The 13,417-nt window shown below is 34.6% G+C and overlaps 1 protein-coding gene across 1 annotated transcript in view; it reads left to right on the top strand.

Moving 5' to 3' along the window:
• Window positions 1–8,557: 8,557 nt before the first annotated feature.
• Window positions 8,558–13,417, top strand: part of MACROD2 (mono-ADP ribosylhydrolase 2) — a 1,539,224-nt gene continuing 1,534,364 nt past the window's right edge. Inside the window, exon 1 of the mRNA XM_017498618.2 lies at window positions 8,558–8,581. The gene's annotated coding sequence lies outside the window, so the exon portion shown is untranslated. The remainder of the gene's footprint in view (window positions 8,582–13,417) is intronic.

Here is a 13,417-nt window from a genome sequence, read left to right as displayed (position 1 = left end):
TATTTACTATAGTCAACCTGTTGTGCTATCAAATGCTAGTTCTTACTCATCCTTTCTAACTACTGTTTTGACCCATTAACTATCCCCATTTCCTCTTCACCCCTTGAATACCCTTTGTAGCCTCGGATAACCACCCTTCTATTCTCCATCTCCATGAGTTCAATTATTTTAATTTTTAGCTCCCACAAATAAGTGAGAACATGCAAAATTTGTCTTTCTGTGGCTGGCTTATTTTATTTAACATAATGATCTCCAGTTCCATCCTTGTTGCAAATAACAGATTCTCATTCTTTATTCTGATGGAATAGTACTCCATTGTGTAGATGTACCATGTTTTCTTTTTCCATTCATTTGTTGATGGGTGCTTAGGTCGCTTCCAAATCGTGGCTATTGTAAACACTGCTGCAACAAACACAAGAGTGCAGATATCTCTTTAAAATGCTGGAATACTGAAATTTCCTTTCTTTTGGTTACCTAGGAGTGGGATTGCTGGATCATATGGTAGCTCTATTTTTATTTTTTGTGAAATCTCTAGACTGTTCTCCCTAGTGGTTGTACAATTTATATTCCCACCAACAATGTACAAGGATGCCCTTTTTAGAGAACTTATTTTATAGAAGCCCCAATATATGGATACATACACTCATACACAGACACACGCACACAAACACACAGATTCTTATTGGAACATTATCTCTAACAGCAAAACTGGAAACAATGTAAGTGCCCATCAGTAATGGGAGTAGTTTTACTCAAACTTTGGAATCTTATAGTGTGTTATATATTATTTCATTAGTTAGAGCCATGATATATTGATAAATGAGAAAATTATGTTGCATGGCAATTTTATTTTTGTCATAACCTCAGAAGCATCAGCTATTTGCATATATGTATAAGAACAGGGAGAAAAGTGTGGAAGGGAATGGTAGCTAAGAGGAGCTGAGTTTGGAGTTTCACTCTGTTGCCCAAGCTGGAGTGCAATGGCATGATCTTGGCTCACCACAACCTCTGCATCCTGGATTCAAGCGATTCTCCTGTGTCAGCCTCCTGAGTAGCTGGGATTATAGGGATGCATGACCATGTCCAGCTAATTTTGTGTTTTTAGTAGAGACTGGGTTTCTCCATGTTGGTAAGGCTGGCGTTGAACTCCTGACCTTGGGTGATCCACCCACCTTGGTCTCCCAAAGTGCTGGGATTACAGGTGTAAGCCACTGCACCCAGCCTTATACTACATTCTTTAACATGTTCACATGAGTATCTTTCATATTTTATATATTTTAAATATAATTTATTCTACTTACATATTTTATGTTTTTTAGTTAACAAAGTAAACAGTCTGCTACATTGATCATTCTTCAAGTGGGAACATAAGAACAGGAGGAACATGAGCCATCCTTGTAACCATCTGGACTAAGAATTAGCCTCTGAAGGAATGTCAGATTTAGGCTAGCCACCATCAGTGACCAGTCTGTGTAAAACATACCTGTTCAATCAAGGTCCCAGCAGGAAACATATGATGCTGTCAATTTACAATAATTTAAGAGCTGGAGCCAGGTGTGGTGTAGGAGAACCTCAAGGAGTTTTTCATGGACCACAAGCCACCAACAGCACAGCTGTTGCCACCCTAGGCACAAAGAGACAAGGAGAGGTGGAGGATATCAGAACCCAGAAAGAGAAAAAGTCATGTTGTAAAGAACCTTGATTAGAACGATGAACTTCTTTCAAGGGACATAGCCCACTCACAGTAAGCCTACAGGAAGTGAACCAGGGAAGAAAATGTTGAATGCATTCTAATCTCTCCCATCGTCTGCCAGGGCTCCCCACTGACTGAACCCATGTAAAGGCAGATGTTAAGGGAGGTCCTTTTGATGTCAAGTACCTATGTCAGCAGCCTTGGGCAGAGAACAGGGGCATGTATAGAGAATGGGTTTTGAGGAATAAACAGGAGCTATCTGACATAAAATAGCCAACATTTGTTTTTGAGTTTTTTTGAGACAGAGTTTCATTCTTGTCGCCCAGGCTGGAGTGCAGTGGTGTGATCTCGGCTCACTGCAACCTCCACTTCCTGGGTTCAAAGAATTCTCGTGCCTCAGCTTCCCAAGTAGCTGGGATTACAGGCATGCATCACCACACCCAGCTAATTTTTTTGTATTTTTAATAGAGATGGGGTTTCACTATGTTGGCCAGGCTGGTCTTGAACTCCTGACCTTAGGTGATCCATCTGCCTTGGCCTCCAAAGTGCTGGGATTACAGGTGTGAGACACTGTGCCTGGCCCCAACTTTTTTTTTGAATTAAATAATCAAAATAACCCAGAAGAGGAAAACGTAGTTATAATATTCAAAATATTGGCATCCATTTACTTTATGGACTTACAGAATTATTTTTTAATTGGCCTAAGCCCAAAGACAGAATTTTAAAAAAATCCGAAGATGGCCTTGTTCCTCACCCTCTTCTGTGCTTAAGTCCTAAGTTCTTCCTTAAGCAGTGAACATCTCAGAGTAGGCACAGAAAACTATACTTCCCCAAGATGAATGTGGCCCCAGACCCACGAAGTGCCAGACTTTGGGCTTGGTCTGAAATAGTGGAGGTTTTTGGTTACATCCTGGCATGGTTGCAAGGAATGACACCGTAAATCAGGTCATGGAATGGGAAGCTCACATTTACTGACCTGTGGCATGTGCCAGGCTCCATGGTATACATTCATGTAAGTTACCACTTTTACTCCTCTCAGCAAACCTGTACTTTGACCATAATTGTATTGTACCAAATTACTGTTTAAGAAACAGAAAATCCACGAGTTTAACCTGGAGTTTAGGGAACTTTCTCAAGGTCAATGATAGAGCCTGGAATTGGACCTAGATGTGCTTGGCTACATCCCGGCACAGCCTCACTTGGCTGCAAAATTGTAAAGGAGTCATGATCTATTATTGGAGGTCTCTCACTTGTGCCAGAAATATGCCTTTCCCTTTCCCCTCTCTCTCATTCTCTTCTCTTCCATTCATTCCCTTAGTTACATATTTAACAAATATTTGTTCAGTACCTGCTCTGTGCCAAGAATCATGCATTGTACCATTGATACCAATGAACATGGCCTCTGCCTTCATGGATTTTACAGCTTAATAAGAATTCTCAGGGGAATCATCCTATGCATTCTCACTAGCCCCAAGTCCTTTTCATTTGAGGTCATCTGCATCTCAGTCTTCCCATGTCTTTATTAAGACTGAGAATTAATTTTTGGCTGATTTCTTTAAATAAAAGTATAAAATAAACCTTTACAAAATCTTACTTGCTATTTCACTATTTTAGAGAATTGAGGATGCTGTAATATTATAAGAAAAATGAAATACAGGTACTAGGTAAGATAATATTTCTGCTTTCTGGTTTTATTGAAACAAATCAGCCATCTCCACAAAAAGTGTCAATATATGGGTACATGTTGAGGCTTATGTTTTAATCAGGCTAAAAGCATAATCATATTCTCTCAAATAAGCACATCTTTCATTTCTTAAATTGAAAATTGGTTTGTATTTATTCAAAACCTTTCTTGTTGAAGACAAGTTAAAACTGCTGTTCAAGTGTCTCATATAATTATAACCATAAAACTAGTAAACATTTGAACTAATTTTTTCCCTATTTAGATATGCTTATTCACTCTTTGGCAAGCCCCAGATTGGGTTACTCAAGTAATCCCATTTTTGTAACTGAGCCAGTATCATCATTATCAAAATTACAATTGATCTACAATTTAGTGTGATAAAGGATGACTGGTATGTAGCACATTCTGATTTCTCTCATTTTGCATTAGATACATTGCATAATGCAACTCTAGGAATTGCCTGCTAATGCTTTACTTCACCTTTTAACAATTAAGTTTGGTGATCTTGGGTAGAGTAACATTCAGTAGACTCTATGCATATTGTTTTCTATAACCGTCTTTGGATGTAATTTTGGGGAGTGGGAGGGCTGGAATACACTCACAGAAACACATACACATATTTGTAATTTGTTAAGAGGGAGTTATTATTAAACATCTAAATTGACACTATCTTATGGTGGGTTCTTCTGGAGCTGAACCTAGACAAGTGAGTTAACAACATCTTTGATCCTCTTTAGCTTTTTACTTTTGTAAAATGAAGGGGTTGGATCAAATAAGGGTGGGAGGTTGTTTGTTTGTTTGTTTTTAGCTTTTGGTGGTTTTTTTTTTGTTTTTTTTGCTCATGCTGCAGTATTCCTAGAAGTCACTGAGCACCTAGTGAGGCAAACAAGAAGCAGCTTTAGCTCCTTCCTTGTACTTCAACAACAGTAGTTCTGTTTTGTTTTGTTAATCATCCCAATTAAGACTTCCAATTTCTGATGCCTTTTCACCCATTTATCAGTAGTAGGGGTCATTGTATTTTGTATTCTGTTTTTGGCTTCATAGTGAGTGACAGCTTGTACAAACAACACAGATACTGGAATAATCAATCTTTTCTTCAATGTCTGTAATAACATGAACTGTAAAGTATTAATCATGTGTTTATGCCTGGTTTCTACATGTGAATCAGTTAAGCCTATTCTTAATTTCTCTCTTTGTCAGCTTCAAAGCAGGAAATTACATTGTTGCCCCAAACCTCTGGAATTCTGTTGATTTTGTTTAAGAGGTGCAAATCTAGTAAAGCCTCAACAGTGGCCTGTTGCCAGACTGATAGCTGTATTTGTCAGCGTAGATTGTATTTCCACAGCTGTCTGGTGAGATGGTTGCTTCCTATATAAAGTGGTTCTAGAGTCATGCACGTGCTTGGGATTTTAATTTATCAGATTTTTTAGTACGTCCTACTTAGAGCTTCAAACTATAGGGACTATAATGTGTGCCATTCTGAAAGGTGGTATTTCAGCTTTTTTATCTTTGGGGATAACATGTTGTGAATGAAATTGGTGTTTTAAGTAGAGCTCCTGGGGAAGTTTTTGCCCAGTCCTTTTGATATCCCATGTGCTCCATTGTAATAAGAAAGCAGAATAAATAAACTAAACTAGGTGGTCAGGATTCTCTTAGGATGAAAAGTAGTATAATTTCCTTTATAATGATGAAAAGCAAACAAAAACCCTGAACAAATTGTTTTAATCAATGTTTAAAGACTAGTTTCCCAGACTCTTGTGTATTTAACAGATAGTCTTGGGTGCGGTAGAAATGGAGTGGAAAAACGAACAATTACTGTGTAGATAATAAAAATTACTGGGCAGAAAGAAAAAAAAAGTATTTGAAACACTGTTTTTTTTTTGAGCTGGAGTCTCACTGTGTTGCCCAGGCTGGAGTGCAGTGGCGCAATTTCGGCTCACTGCCGCCTCCGCCTCCCGGGTTCAAGCAATTCTTCTGCCTCAGCCTCCTGGCTCATGATTGATGTGAGTTACCTCTCCCAGCACTTTTTCATTTGTATTTTGAGAAAAACATGTATTAATGTGGTATTGACAACTGCCATGATCATTTTTCATTTAGGCTAATTATCCCAAGAAAGGGGTTCCTATATCGTATTCATTTTTTGTTTTAATACTTTAATAGTGGATATTTATAGCTATAGAAATTTGATACTTTTAATTAAAAAATTTAAAACTAGGTTCAAATGAAAGAAAAAAATTCTCATAAATTTAAAAAAGTAACCATTTTTTTAGGATATTGGAAATCAATTCTCCATATTTGACACTATGAAATTAGCTTCAGATAACCATTTTCTTCATTTTGTATTCATGTTGTTTTCACTTTATAAACAGTAAAACTCCATCTCCTTGCGTGAGCTTATTTTAGGGGGAAGAAAAAGTACAATACACAAATTCATTATCTTGTAATAGCTCATTTTAGTTTTACATTGAATCAGTCTTTGAGACAATAACTGTAACTTGATTTTTACTTCCTTCCGCTGGTAATAAAGGAGACATTTTATTTCAGGGAAATATGAATTAAAATAGTCTTGTTTTATAAGCATGCTCAGAGAAGAGATTTTTAAATCTTGTTTTAGAAACAGTGGCATCATCTTCATGAACTTCAAGTTTTCCTCTTTCCTTTTCTTCTTTTCCTTTCTGTGTGAAACTCTAGGATTAATAGGAAGCATGTCCAGAATTCCCTCTAGGAATAAATTTAGATAGGGACATAAATATATTTTATGCATTCTTACTAAGCATTTCCAAATAAGCTTTAAGAGTTTCTTAAGTAATCTTTGATTTTATAGAAAGAAAAATGGTCAAAGTTTGCTTTCTTCAGATACTTCGGTAAACAAATACCTCTTGTATTAATGAAGAAATTGACTGAATCTACCAATTATCTCACTATTAGAAAGCATGTCTTGAAAATTTATTAGATGCAGGCCAAACCATTAAACTTAGACCTTGCCTTTAAGAAGCTTTCAATTAATTGGGATATACCTCAATTTATTGGATATAATGAAATAGAAACTAAATGATAATTATTAACTTTTGATACACAAAATCATTTCACTTTTGTAAAATAGAAGAAGTAACATGAATCCAACTGACCAATGAATGTTAGATAAGCAGTTATTGGAGTGCTTTGTGGGGGGAAAATGCTACTAGAAATAATGAAGTTTCATCTTTACTTGCATATTTTTATATCACTTTTACTGAAGAAAATTGCCTTGACATTTTTGCTAATAAATTCAAATTTTTTGTTATTTTTTAAATAATAGAAATGTATAAAATAGACAAATTTGATGGATTCCTTGGAAAAATCATTATTGCATTTATAGTTATTGGAACTTCTTTGAATATGATTAAGCAGATTAAATCAAGATTAAATTAAGATTCTATTACATGGATGGTAATACATATGGAATTACCTTAAAACTGATGTGTGCTATGTAGAATGCCACAATTTTGTAAAATAGTTCTATAGTGAAGTTAAAATATTACTGGATATGCTTATGTAAAATACATGAGCACACATTTGACATAAACTAACTTGATGATTGGCCAGAACTAGAATTCCAATTCCTACACCTACCCATCCACCCACATCTATTGGACAAGTGCCTGGTTAAACAGATGGGCCTTGGGCTGTGCTCTCAAAACAGGCAACCTCCACCTTTATTGAGCAAAACATTGGATGAAAATAGACTATATTGTCTTATTGTGCTACTGAGTGTGATAATTTAAGTGAAGAGCTCCTATTTATTATTGTTGTTGGTTGTTAAAAATATCTTTTTCCTTATGAATGAATATGTGAAAATTGGAGGACAACAGATGGAGTCCCAGGGAACTGGGGAACCTATAGATAGGGAGGTAGTTCTCAGTCAAATATAAAAATAAAAAATCAGCAGGAGTGTGAAATTTCATGTGGTTTTATAAATGCATGTAGCTAAGATTTTAGAAAATGTTTGGTTTAGCCTACAGACATGGGTTGATCATGAAATTTCTCTTTTCCACTAAAGGGTGTGAGACCAAGTGGAATTCTCAAGGTCTTTCCTCAGGCCCCTTCAACAAGTTACCACTTCAAAAGCTACAAAGCTGGATTCAGGGCAGGACCTTAAGTTTTGGCTACTGTCTGTGTAAATACCACACACTTAACAGACCTGAGTGATAGGGCGGTGGATGACTTTATGACATCAGAAGTGAGTTTTGTTTATGGTCCATTAATGACATTGCTTCTTGGACCATGTTTGTGACAAAAGCGCTGAGGGCAATTAGCAAGAGCAACAGTTAGTCCCAGTGTTTACAAAGAAGTGGAGCTTGGTTGCTACCTACTTTCCTTGTATTACTGCTGGGCTATTTTTTAGGGGCATGAAATAATTCCTGTGATACTTAAGAACTCTATGGATTAAAACTCAGTGTAGTGTATATTGAATTATGCTTTCTGGTTATTGTATTTGGATAAATTTATGTGTAAGGTTGTTTAATACTTCAGCAGAAACCTGCAGTGGAATTTCCTGAATATTTGACCTTTTCAAAGAAATCCAAATGGAATTGTTTTATACTTATTTAGCTCCTATAAATGTGTGTGCTGGGTTATTGAATAAATAGGTAAGAAATAGCACAGCATTGTTTAACATTTCTTTCTTTCCTCAAAATAAAAAGTTAATAGAAAAAGCAGTAAATTGTTATTATTTAGGAGTTATTTCTTACTGCAAAATGTTTTGTGATAGTTTTGTTCTATTGTATTTAACTTAATTTAAATTACCATAATACTTTTTTGTTACATTGTCCTTTGAAATCATTGAAATTGGCTAAATAATATTGTTCTATTCTACTTGATAAAATGGAGAACTCAGAAGATTAATTTAGATACAGAGCTGAGAATAAAACAATCTCAATATGTGCTTAATTTTATTAGAAGGAAATATATTATAAAAGCCATTTGAAGAGAAAAAAGATAAAAATAGTAAAATATTTTAACTTTCATACTATCATAAAATAGTAATACAGGCCATCTTTAAATAAAAGTAAATATTTTGTGTTTATGAATGTATATGAGACATATGATCATTATCAGCTTAATCTTGAACTACTCTGATATGCTATATTTCTTATACATATTATTTAATGTCTCTTGTGTTTTGTTTTAAACAGCAAATGCCAGTCTTCTTGGAGGAGGAGGTGGTAAGTACTTGAACATCACTTAACATAAAATACATTTTTATTACTATACCAACTACAAGATATTTAGTAAGTTCTGTGACACTTAAAAGAAAATTAATTTTGTTGTAGTCATCAACCACAAAAATGATAATCTTCCAAAAATAATTTATAATATAAATACCTTGGTTTGCTTAAATGTTATTTTAATTGATTTCAAGATATATACGGTAACTTTTCTTCTTGTCAGACTTTGTATTTCTACTTTTGGCTATAAGCTATGTGAACATACACGCAATACATGTGTATACATAGTATTACATATACATAGTAATAGTACAGAGTGACTTTTAATATGAATTCTAAAACATTTGGAGGCTGTGGTTTCTTTTTCCGCTATAATGACTTTCTTTTGCTTTTCATGACTTTGTAGCCTGAGAGCTTAATATATCAGCCACTTACTTTGAAAAATAAAAAAGAAATTACTGTTGACACTTTGCTTTTTCTTTCTGCTCACAGGAGAAAGAGAAGGAGATCAAAGTGAGATGAGGGAGACAGAGATTACTGTACTGGGAATTTTTTTGATACTAAAATCTTGTTAACTATTTGTATTTTTATTTCTAGGTTAGAAAGATGAAAGCTTTCATAGTCCCAGTATATATAATATAGTAGGGGAGAAAAAAGTATACAATTAGAACAGAGTCCTTTTCATATAAGGCCAAGATGGACATAACTAGGTTTGTTTTCTCTTTCCCTCTCACTCTGTTTCTTCCCTCCTCTCTTGCTCTTTTTTCTTACACATAGTTGAAATAGGATTCTGCAGAGCCTTAGGCTTCCATCAGGAGGTTTCGTTGTATTTTCACTTGGAAATTAAACATTTAACCTTTGTTTCTTTGTAAGAACAATTATTTTTAAAAAACAGAATCTTGGAAATAAGAAAAATAGAAAAGGGTTTGAACTAGAAAGTGCTCTTCATATTCTCACATGTCAGTCCATGTTCTATACCAGAGTGTCATGAAAAGAGTATAGAATTTGAAATTGGACTTACTGTGTGAAGACCATGAAAGCATTAATATCCCCAAGCCTCAGTTACCTAATCTTTAAAGTATGAGGATAATATTGTTGATTGGGAGAATTAAACAAAAGTATCTGCTAAGTAACGGAATAGTGGAAGATTCAAAATGTCTATTTCTTTTCTTTTTTCCTAAGTTATTTTAGAAAACACAAATTTGTAGGATGTTTCATTGTACTGGTTATTGTATTTGGGGGCATTAGAAGGGAAAATTTTCCTTAGGAGTTGAATTTCCAGTAATTTTTTCTCTCTGTCTCTTATGTGAAGAAAACATTCTTAAGATAAATTGTCCATAGTGCTGATTTTCTTACAAGATATATTAATATTTTATGAAACCTCACAAAAACTGTAAATAGCATAGAAAAAAGTTAAAATTGAGTCTATGTAAACATAGTCATCAAGTAAAAACAAATTAGGTAGACGATTCAGTTATTACTTTTGAGTATTTCGAAAAATTGACTATATTAGTTAAAATCACTTTAGCTGCTATAACAGAAAAAGTAAAAAACATTAAAATCCAAAATAACAGTAGTTTAAAGGCGCTAGAAATGTATTTCTGTCTCATGTTAAAATAGTCTAGATACATGCTGGAATGATTGTATGGTGCTTCTGTGGTGTCATCAGAGACTCAGCTCTCACTTTTCTGTTCTTTCCTATTGCATGGCTTCCATACTAAGATGACCTCAGGGTGCAGAATGGCTGCTGGAGCTCTAGCCATCATAAATATGGTACAGGTCAGAAGTAGGAAAGGCAAAACATGAAAAAATGTGGGCTCCCACACACGAGTCAGTTTTCTTTAAGCAGATTTCCCTGGAAATATTTATATCTAGCATGTAATCTTTTACGATATTTATTCCTAGCATGTAATCTTTTATTCCAAGAAGCAATGCACTCATCAGAAAAAAAAATACTGTTGTGTTTACTAAGGAGGAAGGGGAGAGTGGAGGTTGAAGAACACAATGTTATGTACCTGCCATGGTAGTTACCTTCTATATTGTCAAACTGCTTTCTTTAAATATATATATGTATACTTGGTATGTGTAGAATTAACTCTAGTAATTAGGCTTGTATTGTTCTTTGATTTCTCTTTCCTCTCTGATAAGATTTATGAATTTTTAGCAATGATAAAACATTCAGGAATAGGCCAACTCAGTTTTCTATTTCGTTAAAGTCTTTACTTTAATGTCTTCCTCTAGATGGTTGATTTTGCTCAATTTGTCATGATTTATAATTTTTGAATAATAAAATTAGCAACTCAGCATCATCCTAAAGATAAACTACAAGTATTTAAGATGGTTGTAATTTCTTTCATTAAAGTAGGTCATTGACAGGTTTAAATTTATTTATGCACTTCTGGAGATGTCAAGATTGCTCTAAAATACATGTCTGATTTTTGGAAAGCTGCATTTAAAAATTAAATTTAAGGAATATTTTTAGCCTTCTCTGAGCTTATTTTTGACCTTCTGATTCTATGATAAATCTTTTTAATCCTCTCAGTGATATTTGTAAAGTAACAGCTAGTAATCATCCAATAAGGAGCAATTGAATCGATGTAATTCTCTTGGATTTAATCAACAATTCCTTTTTTCAACATGAATTAATATCCCTTCAAAGGTACCTGAAAAGAATAATGTTTTAATTGACTAAACAATTTGATAAGAATATTTGACACCACATACAAAAATTATAATGGGACCTAAGTGCCATTCTTTAGGTCCTCAGGAGGGCTTCCCCCAAATTCTGTATAAGTAGTACTTGATTGTGAAATGTAGACAAAATTGTTGTATGCAAAATTGTATTAGCCATAAAATTTTAGCATTTTGTTGTTCTTTTCTGAGTGCTTACCACCAATAAGACAGATCCCCTGAAAGACTTAAAAAATGGTCACATGTCATCCTCTCAGTACTGATTTTAAAGTGAGAGATTTACTTTACATTGATGTGAATTTTCATCTTTGAGCTAGAAATTAATCTTTCTATGAAAGTATTGTCACTGACTGCAGTTCATTGTAATGAGCATAGATGATGTGATTATTTTACTCTGTCATTTCAGTTAAAATTTTGTAAGTTTTACCAATTTATTTGGTAAAATTAATCATTTCTGTTTATATTTTCTAGATAGGTTAAGGGCAGAGACAGATATGTACTAATTTCTTAAGTTAATATAGACTGGTCTATAGTGACCAAATTGTATGTTTCAGGAAGCATTTACATGAATGTTAAAAACCTTTGAATGTTAAAAATCTGTTAATTTTTTAATGAACTTTCCATTATTATTACCAACAGTATCCTGTATATTATTTTACTTGTTCTTATTTTAATAGCTGAGAGAAACTTCTTCAGGGTTGCAGGGCTTATAGGGCAAAGTTGGAATGAGAAGAAAGTGTTCTTGACTGCCACTCTAGGGCTCCTTGCCCTGACACTCTGGTTTTTAATATGCCTCTGCTCTCCCTGTTTGCAGGTGGGTAACAAGTGGGTAACTCTGTTTACACCAGGAAAAGAGCAACAGTGGGTAACTCTGTTTACACCAGGAAAAATAAATAAGAGGGCAGGAAAACATACAGTTAAGATATGGATGTTGCATTCCTTGGCTTATTTTCACAAGTTTCAAGATCTATTGATAGCTTGAAAGTGAATACAATGGCACTGTCTTACAGTACTCTTGGATTGCTGCCCAGATTCATATACTTTTTTGTGCATTTGAGATTCAGTCTTAGAAGACATTGCATTTTAGATTCATGCTCACCCATCTGTAATAAGAATGTTGTACATGCACAAGGTCTTATGATGCTGGTACTTTTGGAATATATAGTAAAATATAAGTCATTGTAGCCAGTCTTAAATTATATAAAGAAGTAGAATTAGAAAGAAAAATCAGAACTAAAGAACTAATGCCTCACTTCCTTTTGGATCATTACATAATAGGAACAACATTTACAATCTCTTGCTTTAGATAATATCTTTTCTTTTTCATTGACATAATAGTTAACACAAAGCCAGAACCTGCTGATAGAACCCAAGCAGGATATTGTTTATGGGATGTGCTTCCTCTTCCAGTCTGTCAGAGCACCTGAGGGATAATGCTAAACATTTTAAGTGATGGTTCCTGACAGGGTGGTGACTTACTGCCTTTTGTACACATAGCTTTATGACTGCCATTTGAATCATGTATACATATACACATAGATAAAATAAACATATACATTTGTATCAATATTGTAATTTGATACCTTATTCCTGAGTTGATTCTGTGGCAAGTTTATAGATAAGTACTATTATCTAATAAGCAAGTGCTGTTATCTGTGAAGTCAGCCCAGCTGCAATGCATGCAAAGCCATTTGTCCAATGTGAGAACAGAGGGCACATTATGAGCCTCCCCACCTCTGATGGCTTCCTGCTCTCCTTCTGCCCCTTAGAGTAGGCCCCAAGATGGATAAGGTTCAGTGCCTGTGTTAGTAGCTGCTCCTCTAATCTCCTTCCTTTCTTATTTGGACAGTTCTACTTGCAAAGAGGATTCATAATGCTTGTCTGTTAGTATTGTCCCTTCAAACAATGAAGCAGTTAGTGTGACGTACCAAAATGCATGCTTGAAAAAGAGTAAAATTATAACTTGGGTGATAGGTGCACCAAAATCTCAGACTTCACGATTACACAATTCAGCCATGTAACCACAAAACCCTTGTACCCCAAAAGCTATTGAAATTTTTTTAAAAAGGAAGAAAAAAAAGAGGAGTGAAGTCACAAACCATGTGCTGTTATATAATGGTATTTGTGCATCTCCATACACCC

Source organism: Cebus imitator, unplaced genomic scaffold (assembly GCF_001604975.1).
Source record: "Cebus imitator isolate Cc_AM_T3 unplaced genomic scaffold, Cebus_imitator-1.0 Scaffold246, whole genome shotgun sequence".
In the NCBI taxonomy this organism is placed as follows: Eukaryota; Metazoa; Chordata; class Mammalia; order Primates; family Cebidae; genus Cebus; species Cebus imitator.
This window is presented reverse-complemented; position numbering and strand designations above follow the sequence as displayed.